This window comes from Portunus trituberculatus, chromosome 27 (genome assembly GCF_017591435.1).
Source record: "Portunus trituberculatus isolate SZX2019 chromosome 27, ASM1759143v1, whole genome shotgun sequence".
NCBI classification, from domain to species: domain Eukaryota; kingdom Metazoa; phylum Arthropoda; class Malacostraca; order Decapoda; family Portunidae; genus Portunus; species Portunus trituberculatus.
This window is the reverse complement of record NC_059281.1, coordinates 2576251-2586969: the sequence shown is the minus strand read 5'-3', so window position 1 is coordinate 2586969 and position 10719 is coordinate 2576251. Positions and strand designations below refer to the sequence as shown.

At 45.4% G+C, this 10719-nt stretch overlaps 1 protein-coding gene across 1 annotated transcript in view; it reads left to right on the top strand.

The window, feature by feature from the left end:
* The window catches only part of LOC123509922, a 60488-nt gene extending 51198 nt beyond the window's left edge, over positions 1–9290 (top strand). The window contains exon 6 of the mRNA XM_045264547.1: positions 8968–9290. The gene's annotated coding sequence lies outside the window, so the exon portion shown is untranslated. The remainder of the gene's footprint in view (positions 1–8967) is intronic.
* The last annotated feature ends 1429 nt before the right edge of the window (positions 9291–10719 follow it).

Below are 10719 nucleotides of genomic sequence, written 5' to 3'. Positions count from 1 at the left end.
GTGGAAAGATACACAGCCACACCCTTCCCACCTGCAGCGCCTCAGCCCGCCCACCCCCTCACTTCATTTCAGTCCTTGCCACAACCTCGCCCACTCCTTCCTCAGCCTGGTATCTGGAATCAGAACCAGGGGCGGCAGTGGACCACTCCTCTTCACCAGTACCAGCAGTCGGCCGCGGACCCTAACCACCACCTCGGACTAGCAGGCCTCGCTCACTACCATCCCTCACCATGGTACAGCCAGCTTGCCCCGCCGCCAACTAAAGGTCGTCTCTAGCAACGTCCGTGGTCTCCGGACTAACCTTGCAGACTTATACCACAACTGTGTGCAACGACACAATGCAGACGTTGTTGTGGTGACCGAGACATGGCTGAACAGTGAGGTGGAGCCCACGTATGGCAGGATGCAGGGCTTCACCCACTGGGTGAGGAGGGACCGACAGGAGCGAACAGGAGGTGGAGTGGCTGTCTGCTTCAAGGAAGGAATGCAGGCCCAGCTACTCGACATAGACACGCCTCCAATGATGGAGATGATGTACTTCCGAGTAATGCTGGCAGACCGCTCAGCCCTCCTGCTGTGTGCCCTGTATCGCCCCCGCGACAAGGGCCTGACTCACTCCTGTACCTGACTGAGACCTTAGACAACCTGATGATGGCACACAGCTGCAGCCACGTGCTGATTGTGGGGGATCTCAATCACCACCTGGAAAGAGACGCCTACGAGAATCTCCTGGAGGTGCAGGGTCTGACAGATCATGTCACCTTCCCACACATGAACGAGGAGGGACATTAGACCCTGTCATCTCAGACTACCAGGAAGACAAGCTTCAGTGTCATCAGCTGGGGCTCGTGGGCAGCTCTGACCATCACGCTGTACTGACACAGCTGGAAGTGGGCGTGGCTCAGGACGAGGCCACCACCCGCACCATCTGGCTGTGGAACAAAGCAGACTGGGCTTCCCTGCGCCGCGACCTGACCCACACCCCATGGGCCACTCTGCTACAGGGAGGAGCAGAGAGTGAAGCACTTGCACTCACCTCTCACCTTCTCGCCCTCCAGAGACGCCACGTCCCACACAGGAATACACCACCAGATCGACGGATCAGCCATGGTTTGGCTACCGTTGCCGTGTTGCTGCCGAGGCAAAGTATGCTGCCTGGCTCCGCTACAAGAGGAACCCGACTCGGCGCAACAAGGACCTGCACAGGGCTGCATGCAGGAGGATGGTGGTAACCAGCAAGTGGGCCTTAAAAAGTGGGAGGAAAGCCTGCGCCGGAAACTGTGTGGCACTGGCGTAGGAAACAAAACTTGGTGGTCTCTTGTTAAGGACAAACAAGGAACTGGCCACCAAGAATCCATCCCTCCCTCAGCAAGCAGGACGGTACTGTCGCCACCAGCAGTAAGGAGAGGGCACAGTTGCTGGCTTCCTTGTTTGCTGGAAAAATGAAGGTCGGGAATCCACAGCAGCCACCGCCTCAGCTGGTCCAGCAATGTGAGAAGACTGTCACCATGGTGGAGGTGACGCATCAGCAGGTGAAGCGATTATTGCGGGGCTGGACACACAGAAAGCCACCGGCCCTGATGACATCAGCCCGCACCTGCTGAAGCGATGCTCCCAGGAACTGGCTGCCCCTCTCACCCAAGTCTTCACAACTTGTGTACGGGAAAACGTCTGGCCTTCAGTGTGGAAGGAGGCTCGAGTAGTTCCCGTACACAAAAAGCTCCAGGACGGACCCAAAAACTACAGACCCATATCCCTGTTGTCAGTGGTGGGTAAAGTGTTTGAGAGGGTCGTGGCAGAGGTGGTGTGTAGCCATCTCAAGGACAATGCCCTCCTCTCAGACCAACAGTTTGGGTTCAGACCTGGAAGGTCAACCTCCGACCTAATGATGCTTCTCACCAGGCATTGGCAGGACGCCCTCGACGACGGCAAGGACACTATAGTGGTTGCTTTGGACATAGCAGGAGCTTTTGATAAAGTATGGCACAACGGATTACTAGAAAAGCTTCGTGCTAAAGGCATCCAGGGTGGCTTGCTACGACTCTTGGGAAATTACCTGCAGGACAGAAGCCTCAAGGTGGTTGTCAACGGGCAAACATCTGAGTCCCTGCCTGTGGAGGCATCAGTGCCACAGGGTTCAATTCTTGGCCCACTCCTGTGGAATATCTACGTGGATGATCTTCTCCAGCTACTGCCAGGAGTCATGGCCTATGCTGATGACTGCACCCTCTCCTATACCTATCCACGCCAGGACAGTGGGCGGGCTGCTGAGGCCATCAATCAGCAGCTACGAGTGATAAAGGAGTGGGGTGCTCGCTGGCAAGTGACATTCGCGCCGGAGAAGACACAAGCAATGGTTGTCTCTCGGTCCCCAGCCGCCATGGCAGCAATGGCAGGAAAGTTGTCTTTTGGCGCTGCTGCTCTCCCACTCCAAGATGACGTCAAGATACTTGGAGTGGAGGTGGATCGAGGGCTGAGGTTTGACAGGCATGTCAAAACCATTGCCAAGAAAGCCTCTCACAGGATCTCCGCTCTCAGAAGGATCGCCAGTTTCCTCGACAGGAAGGGAGACTGCTGCTGTACAAGGCACAGGTGCGGCCCCACCTTGAATACGCAGCTCTCTCCTGGATGTCCTGTGCCGCCACACACAGAAGGAGACTGGACAGCATCCAACGCCGCGCCATACGGCTAGTAGATGCTGCACTACCACCTCACCCAGAGCCTGAGCGTCCCCTTGATTCACTGGAACACCGCAGAGACGTGGCGGCGATCGTAGTGTTCCATAAGGCACAGGTGCAAAGAGTGCCACATCTGGCAGGGCTGCGTCATCCTCTAAGAGTCACCGCACGGAGCACGAGAACGGTGCTCAATGGTGGTGACGCCGTAGAGGTGCCGCGATCCCACGGGTGTCAGCATCAACGCACCTTCGCAGGACGCGTCTCCAGGATGTGGAACTTGTTCACGGCCGCGGTGCCTCACGTCCAGGAGATGAACACTCACAGTGTCAAACTGATGGCACATAAGTGGAGACAGACACTGCCAACTCCTCTGACACTCTTTGTGACGTGACACTCAGTGTAGTGCAGTGCGTGAATAGTGCTAGTGAAGTGAAACGAATAGTGCTCCATTTACATGCTGACCATCTTGTATATTATCTATTTTTAAGTCTTGTAAATATTGTAGAGAAATAGATTGTAGTACCCTTAGAATAGGTAGCACACGACAGTGCGCCTTTGGGTACATGTTCCTTTGTATTAAGTTTTGTTTAAATAAAAAAAAAAAAAAGAGAGAGAGAGAGAGAGAGAGAGAGAGAGAGAGAGAGAGAGAGACACCGGTCGTGAGTTGTCGCCAGTTCCCCAGCCAATGTTCCCGGGTGCAGAGTAATTAATTACCTTGTTTTAGGATAATTTGAGGACTATCAAGGTAACATTATTTAATTTCACTGTGATGTTATTTCATCAACGTATATATTATGGTAATGTTTCTTGCACGTACTACTATGGAATAAGCCAGCGACTACAAGCCTGATCGAAATGACTGGACTGCTGGCGACCCAAGTGGAGCAATTTGATAGAATTCTGAAGGTGTTCATCTCTCTCTCTCTCTCTCTCTCTCTCTCTCTCTCTCTCTCTCTCTCTCTCTCTCTTATTTAAACAAGATAACATGATTTTTCATGAGGCTTGGGAAATTTGTACGGAAGCTAAAGGCCTTCTCTGTCATGAAGGAGCCTATTTTAAAGCTTAAGCCTTATTATAATGTTCACCATAGGAGTAATGATAATATATGCAAAAATGGTAATTGTGAAAAACACGTAGCACTGTCACTGTCACTGTCACTGATCACTGCCTTAAACCACTGTCACTGTCAGGGCTTTTCACTGTCACTTTAGTGTCACGGCACTAGGGGGAGTGGGTGCGGCACCATCTGTGGGCCGCCATTTTCACCTGCTGGGTGGACATGGTCCTGGGATCCACCACAGGGGTGAAGGTGTTTCACAGTGTTGCTGTGGCGCAAGTGAAGGAGCGCTGGCACCTCACAGTGCTGGTCTTCGGGACTTCCAGGAGGAGGTCATTAGTCACTACCGCTCTCGTAGTGCGCTGAGACCTCCGCCATGGGACCCGAAGTGCTGCGAGGTGTGGTGTGTGCAGCAACTGTGCCTTGTGTAGCACTGTCAGGGCACCAACTCTCATGCGGTGCTCGAGACTGTCTAGCAGCCTTGGGAAGCATCGCTGCTGCTGCTGCGGTTGCTGCTGCTGCAGCTGCTGTTGTTGCTGCTGGTGATGATGATGGTGGTGGCGCCCCTGTTGATGTTGTTGTTGCTGCTGCTGAGGTTGTTGTTGCTGCCCACGCCGTTGCCGCTGCCAGCTGCTGGCACCTTGTATTAAGCATTCTGCCCGCCTTTGTACTTTGTCCAGTAGGGAGAGGTGGGACTGGGCGCTGCTCATCGATGTGAGGGGACAGTACTCCATGATGGGCCTCACCTGGGCCTTGTAGAGCTTCAGGAGGCCATCAGCGTTGAAAAAGTGCTGGACTCGCCGCAGGAATGTCACCCTCAAGGAGGCCTTGCGTGCCACACCCTCCAGATGGCATGCGAAGCTGAGTTCGGAGACAAGTCAACCTCCACCCCCAGGATACTAACGGAGTCCTGTAGGGCGAGGGTGTCGTCACCAAACTTCAGCTTCCCCTCCAGTCGCCTGGCGTCCTCCCTTGAACGTGATATCACCATGGCTTGGGTCTTCTCGGCAGCAACTTGACTTGCCACCGACGTCCCCAGGCCAGGATGTCACTAAGTTGTCTGTTGGTGGCATTAATCACGTCCTCTGCCTCTTCCTCGTGAAGCTGCGAGACAGGGTACAGTCATCTCTCTCTCTCTCTCTCTCTCTCTCTCTCTCTCTCTCTCTCTCTCTCTCTCTCTCTCTCTCTCTCTCTCTCTCTCTCTCTCTCTATAGTATCGGAAACCAAAATGTAACGCATCTTTCTCCTCAACTCTCTCTCTCTCTCTCTCTCTCTCTCTCTCTCTCTCTCTCTCTCTCTCTCTCTCTCTCTCTCTCTCTCTCTCTCTCTTGGTTGGTTGAAGATAAACTGCAGTACAAACAGAATATTTGATTTTAACAATATTAACAATAATGATATTTTATTTTCATTTGTTGGTAGCTTCATCGGCTAAAAAGCCGATTATTGATATACAAATTACATATTGACGCTAAGAAAGTATTACAGTGATAACTTGGTTACCACAAGGCGCCGATGCACATTTATGATCGGACCATCATATGAATTTTTTTCAGGAGTATGTTTTTCCTCCGTAAGCAGAGACATGTATCAGCTAATTTATCACTGATAGTTAAAAAAAATAATAATAAATAAATAAATAAATAAATAAAAAAAAAATCCACTCAAATATTTATCATATACTACGATAATCGAACTTGTGTGTGTGTGTGTGTGTGTGTGTGTGTGTATTTACCTAATTGTATTTACCTAATTGTACCATACGGGAAAAGAGCTATGCTCGTGTTGTCCCGTCTCCATATCTATTAATGTCCAGCTTTTTCTTAAAATCATGAATATTCCTTGCGTTGACCACTTCCACGTCTAAACTATTCCATGCTTCCACCCTTCTATGAGGGAAGCTATATTTTTCACATCTCTCCTATAAGTGGCCATTTTTAGTTTTTTCCCATGCCCTCTCGACACTCTTTCATTCCACATACACAGATCTTCCCTATCCATTTTTTCCATGCCAATCATCACTCTGTATATTGCTATCAGGTCTCCCTTTCTCTTCTGTTTTCCAGGGTCGGAAGTTGCATTCTTTTCAGTCTGTCTTCATAAGTCAAATCTCTTAAGTCAGGCACCATTTTGTTGCAGCCCTCTGTACTTTCTCTAGTTTCCTTATGTGTTTCTTTAAGTTCGAGCCCACTGTATTGTTGCATATTCAAGCCTCGGTCTTATCATTGCAGTAATTATTTTCTTCATCATTTCTTCATCTAAATATACGAACGCCACTCTTATGTTCCTCAATAAGTTCAATACTTCTCCAATTATTTTGTTTATATGTCTCTCTGGCGATAGGTCATTGGTAATTGTCACCCCAAGGTCTTTTTCTTCATGACTGGTTTTATGTCTTCATTTCCTATCTTGTACATACTCCTGATTCTTCTTTCACTCTTGCCAAACTCTATTTTCTTGCATTTTGTCGTGTTGAACTCCATTTGCCATGTACAGCTCCATTTCCATATTCTGTCCAAGTCTTCCTGGAGTAGTTCGCAATCTTTGTCACATCTCACTTTTCTTAACAATTTTGCATCGTCTGCAAATAGGCTCACATAACTGGACACCCCATCCACCATGTCATTTATGTAGACCGCGAACATTACTGGTGCCAACACTGATCCCTGTGGAACTCCACTCTCCACCAAGCCCCATTCTGATGGTCTGTCCTTAATTATTGTTCTCATTTCTCTTCCTACCAAAAGTCTTCCATCCATTTTAGTAAACTGCCATGCACTCCTCCTACCATTTCAAGTTTCCAGATCAGTCTCCGGTGTGGTACCTTATCAAAGGCCTTTTTAAATCCAGATATATTCCATCAGCCCAACCATCTCTTTCCTGTATTACATCTATCACCCTCGAATAGTAACATATCAGGTTTGTCGTGCATGAACGCCCTTTTCTAAAACCAAATTGACACTCACAAAGTATGTCATTTTTCTCCAAGAAGTCTGTCCATCTATTCTTCACCACCCTCTCACACATCTTAGCTACCACACTTGTAAGTGACACTGGTCTATAGTTCAATGGGTCTCTCTTGTTACCTGATTTATAGATTGGGACAATGTTAGCTCTTTTCCAGTCTTGGGGCACTACACCTTCCCTTAATGAGGCATCAATTACTTCACAAACTTTTTCTGCCAGTTGCTCCTGCATTCTCTTAAAATCCATCCTGATACCCCATCAGGTCCCACAGCTTTTCTCACTTCTAAACTCCCCATCATATTCTTGATCTCCTCCACAGTTACTTGAAACTCCTTCATAATCCCTTTCTGTTCCATTACCAGTGGTTTGTCAAAAGCAGTCTCCTTTGTGAATACCTTCCGAAAGCATCCATTCATAGCCTCTGCCATTTCCTGGGATCTTCACTGCATACTCCATTTACTTCTAAACTTTCAATACTTTCTCTATTTTTGATGTTGTTGTTCACATGTCTGTAAAAAGCCTTGGTTGGTCTTTACATTTATCAATTATATCCTTTTCTTGTTTCTTTCTTTCTTCTCTTCTAATCAACACATATTCATTTCTTGCTCTTTTGTAACTTTCCCACTGCTTAATCCGTCTTTTCCTTCTCCACCTCTTCCATGCATCCTCTTTTCTTGTTCTAGCCTTTTCACATCTATCGTTAAACCAGTCCTGCTTTCCAACTTCTCTATGTTGTCTTATTGGTACAAATTTTTCTCACCTTCTTTGTATATTTTTATAAATTCCTTCCACTTTTCATTTGCTCCTTAGCACTCTTGAATTTCATCCAATTTGTCTCTTGAAAGAATTTCTTTAGGTTTCCAAAATCTGTCTTGGCATAATTCCATCTTCCCACTTTATATTCTTCATTTCTTCTAGATTTCTCTTCATCTATCACCTTGAACTCCAAAACTGCATGATCACTCTTTGCTAAAGGGCACTCCACCCTCATCTCCTCAATGACCATTGGCTCTGTACTAAAGACCAAGTCCAGTCTTGACGATGCTCCCTCTCCTCCAAACCTAGTATCTTCTTTGACCCACTGAGTTAACACATTTTCCATTGCCAGTGTCAATAGTGTATTTCCCATGTTGTCTCTGATCCTTCCATTGACCAGTCCTCCCAACACACCTCTTTACAATTAAAATCTCCCATCATTATAGTTCGTTCACAGCCACCCAACATTTCTTCCAGACATGTTCCTGTATCACTTATCATTTCTTCATATTCCTGTACTGACCATGCATTTGTCTTAGGTGGTACGTACACCACTATGTAGTGCCTCTTTTTCCTTCATTAGTTTCTGCTCTGATCTTTAGCACTTCTGCCTTTCCCATACCTTCTTTCACTTGATCCACCTTTATATCTTTTTTAACCAGCAACATCACTCCTCCTCCCATCTTACCTACTCTATTTCTTTTCCAAACATTATATTTCCCTTCTCCAACCATCATCAGGTCTTCTCCCTCTCTCAGTTTTGTTTCAGTAAGACCCACAATATCTGGGTTCTTGTCCTCAAGTAATCGTTGAGTTCTAAAATCCCCGATATCACTCCATTTATGTTGGAATACATTACATTCCGCTCATACGTAAGTTTCTTTAGTCCTTTCTTGCTGTACTTTTCTGGGTTATGAACCACTTCCTCAGTCTCATATCCAAGATTCTCCAGAAAAACTCTTTCTTCTCCTCTTCTGTCCTCTCTTCATTTTTTTCAAAGCCTCCTTTCTCAACTCATTTAACATTTCTCTTTCCTTTTCACCGAGATCTCTTCTCAACCAAATCTTCCTTGTTGTTTCCTGCTGGGCTAGCCTCCATGACTTCTCCACCAATTCATCTACATCCTTTTGTGACTTAAGTTTGATTCTTATTGGCCTCATACCTTCTCTTGTGAACTTTCCAATTCTATGGAAGTCCTCTATTTCTTGTACTAGGTCTTTTCCTCCTCCTGCACCACATTAATGATATTATTTATCACCTTTTTATGTTTTTCTCTCTCCATTTTACTCGGTGTCTTATCCTCCTCCACACCAAATATCACCACACATCTCTTTTTGTCTACAGTTTCCCTCACCAATGTCTCATTTGATTTAATAACCTTCACCACTTTCTCAGCAATCTTCTCTTCTATGATCTGTGTGTGTGTGTGTGTGTGTGTGTGTGTGTGTGTGTGTGTGTGTGTGTGCGCTTGTGTGTGTTACTTCTAATTTACCTTTGATATCTCCCAAACAGGGTACCTGACGAGTGGTGCTTTCTACCATATTCCGATGATGATGATGATGATGATGATGATGATGATGATGATGATGATGATGATGGCGATGATGATGGTGATGATGATAAAGATGCAAATGTTGATGGATGAAGACATGGAGGAGGTGGAAGAGAAAGTACTATAAGAAAGATGGTACTGATGATACTTGGAAATGTTTTGTAATTAATCTAAGTGATATAAATTTGATGAATTGTTAACTGTTGATAACAAATTATTATTATTATTATTATTATTATTATTATTATTATTATTATTATTATTATTATTAATATTATTATTTTTATTATTATTATTATTATTACTATTATTATTATTATTATTATTATTATTATTATTATTATTATCATTATAGTTGGTTTGTTTTTTTTATGTTATGGCCTATAGCGCCTGTAGGTATACTTGAAGCGTATGTATGGGAACCAATGTTCAGCTTCCACCCATTAGTGGGCAGGCAATTTTATTCATAGTGGTACCCAAATTAGGGGCCATATCACCATCCAAGCGCATCTTTGCTGTAAACACCTAGAACATAGGTATCATGATGACATGCAGGTAACTTTAAGCCACTTGACAAATGGCAAAATTTCAAGCCGGTATGTGGTGGGATTCGAACCTACGCGTGGACGACTGCCCGATCCTACGCTCACCACCTTACCTAGTACGCCACCCCGTCACCATTATTGTTACTACATTACTATTATTATTACTACTACAACTATTACAATTGCTCTTCCTGCTAATAGTACAACAACAACAACAACAACAACAACAACAAGTTGGTAGTAGAAGCATACCAAAGTAATAATTTACTCCCAGCGAGATCTAATAACACTAGTTGTGTTTCGGATCAGTTCAGATCTTGATCATTTCAAGATGTGCTGTGATCAGTATCAAAGTATCTTAAAATGAATGAAAAAGCTCTAATCCAGCCTCAGGGAGAGGACCATAAAATTAATGTCCTGTGGTCCGACTGCTCTTCCAGTAGTAACCCAAAATGTCATGACACCTTCCACAACTTTTTCTTCATTAACTTTAATATTTGCTGTCTTAGATCTAATTTTCAGTCTGTGGAACACCAGCTCTCCTCTACAAAACCTCATATTCTCTTCCCCACCAAAACACAGCTGTCTGAGGAAACTGACAATAGCCTCTTTTTTATTCGTTTCCTACTTATTCTATCCTCAGTTTCGCTCCAAACTTGGATGTTGCATCTCTGTTGGCAACGACTTCACTTCCTCTCGTGCCCTTGCTTTTGAATCTTTCGATATATCTATCATCTGGCTTCGACTCAATAATCACTCTCTAACTAAACTGATCTGTGCTATCTATCTCTCGGACTATATAATAAATTCTTTGACTATTTAACTTCCAAGTCTATTATCCATTCGCGGAGATTTCCATCCATGGAGATTCTAGTGTTCACCAACAGCTTTAGATGTTTTCTCCCTTTACTGACCATCCTGGTGAACTACCCGTCAACTTTGCTATTCTTCATGGCATAAAGCAAATAGTTCAACACCCTAGTCGTATTTCTGATCGACTTAGAGATACACCCAATACTCTTGACCTTTTTTCTTACCTCTAATTCTCCTCTGATAACAACCTCATCGCTGTATATTTTCCAATTTCTCTAATCCCTTCTCAAGATACCCCAAAGCGAAGGCGACTCTAGTGTTTCATATTTGCCACTTGGGGGAGACCGAGGAGGT